Source organism: Thunnus maccoyii, chromosome 7, assembly GCF_910596095.1.
Source record: "Thunnus maccoyii chromosome 7, fThuMac1.1, whole genome shotgun sequence".
NCBI lineage: Eukaryota > Metazoa > Chordata > Actinopteri > Scombriformes > Scombridae > Thunnus > Thunnus maccoyii.
Window position 1 is genome coordinate 582380 of NC_056539.1, and position 2325 is coordinate 584704.

Sequence of the window (2325 nt, forward strand, 5' to 3'; positions counted from 1 at the left end):
TAGCGCAGAATACAAAGTAATCCACCATGAATGTGCACTTGCATGTATGTGATTGGCCACCACAGCACTGTGCTGGAGAACATCAAAAGTCATCCAGCAATTGGCAACCCAAAGGCAGCTTAAAGGTAAGTTAGGTCAGGGCTAGAGAATGGTGTCACATCATGGGGCCTCAGTAGATTCATGACAGCACAGCCTGATACCCACTGTAGGGCCTAATGATAGGTCAGAACATCATTTAATGTGAATGCCAGGGGGTCAAAACATCTACAGTAGCAGTGATGAAACTTCTGGAAGACATTGTCATCATCTGATGCCCATAGCACACAATGTCACATCATACAGACAGAGGTAGTAGTCAAGTTACAGTAGCTGGAATGTGTCAATCTGAGAACCAATGTGATAAAACTACTGCATTTCTGAATGGACCTGTGTGATTTCTGGGAAATAGGACTGTGGCATGTCCAGCAGTCAGTAATGTGACATGAAGACACCTGAGCTAGTAAGTGGACCTTTTTCATTATTTTGTTGCATATACTGTTCCCAAAAAATGAGCCTCCATGATCAATAACATCTAGCCTCAGTGGAAAAGGGAGAAGCTCTACCATCTTCCTGTGGTTATGATAAACTTGTTGGGAAGCCAACTGCTTCACCACCAAACTACGTGCACAATAACATAAACAACCAACTGTCAGAAAAAAAGCTGATTATTTAAATAACCTGGAATTAGGAATGTGGTGAGACATGTAATAATGGGACACTCCATTGTCTAGCCAGTTTGAGAGAGCCCCCTCTCTAGCTCTATGGACCTCTCATTCAGGAAATACTGATTGTGTCCTTGTTTTGATATATAACTCCATGGAGAAATAATACCAGTTGTGTCTGATATGAGGCTTATAATTTACAACTTTGTGGACTACTGTTATTAGCCTGCTAGCCATGCTAGTTCCCACAGTATATACTTACAACCCTGCCCCCTCTATTTCCTGTCGTGCCTATTCATGCCAGTAAATTGCACCAGGTGAATGTCATCTGACCACACCTTTCAGGATGTTGCAACGCAGAAACTTCAAAATAAAAGGGCACAATAATATGTTACAAACACAAACCTGCTCAATTTCACTGAAAGATTGTGTGACAAAATACATTTTTAGATTCAAAATACTTAGGTTCTGTATGTGACAATTTCCAAAAATCCTGAACCTGTTGAAAATGCTACAATAATTAAGTCCAGGAAATGTAAACATCTCAATAAGATTCAAGTTGAAATAAAACAGACCCCTGTCTTTGGCTTTGTAACAGCTTCTGTCTCTCTAAAACAGTTATTGGAATTGAGATATTCCTGGATAAAGCAGCATCTATGGAGCACAAGCAGCAGCAACAAAGCCAGAAAGAAATCATGTGAGAGACGACAAGCCACATCAGCTGTCCTGTCTGACAGACATGCAGTTATACAAGAGATGCAGATGTACCTGCTTATTGAGTACAAGTATGTGTGTATCACAGCTACTGCTGCATTTTAATAACAGGACAAAATACCCCATGGGGGCACAATGCAGAGTCTGAGAACAGGCTTGTCTGTTGATATCTGGTTTCTGTGATGCCTTACTGTATTCTTTGTATTTCCTGTTGTACTGCATACATGTACACTTAGATATGGAGCTTGGTTCCTTTTGATAACTTGACTAACGGTATTTATATTTGACTGGTATATATATTTGTTTATCACTGTAAATAATGTTTCAATATACTGTAGTTTAAGTCAGGGCAAGGCAAATGTGGCATCTTTTTCTTTACTTTTATGGTAAAGTAATCTTCCTCTCCAACATGGCGATAACTAGACAGAGTGTCTTCCCAACCAATTTCAATGATGTCATCGTCAAATTATCTTTGTCAATCTGTGCTACTCAGCCTGTTTGTATGCTCCATGTCAGAGATGAAGCCAGCAAAAAGCCAAGAGACAAATTTAATGGTGCAACATGAAGTAATGGCTTAACTGAGAAAAGAACCTCCTCATTGCTATTGCCATGTTTACAGCCAGGTGCACAGTGAATCCTGGATTCTGGCACTCAAGCAGTTGTCTTTTCACAAACATTTGGTCATCATTTTGATTCCCCTCAGATTTTAGGGTGCATTAAGGAGTTTTCGTTTTTGAGTAAACTGTCTCTGTGACAGGCAGGGTACACATCAGAAACTATATAAAAGACTGCTCCACATCCAATTATCACGAGAAGTGAAAGTTTACATGTGTGGGTTCCACCCCCAGTCAGTAGGTGGCGGTAAGACCGTGTTATGTTTTCCAACCGCCGTTAGACTGCAGGAAGAAGA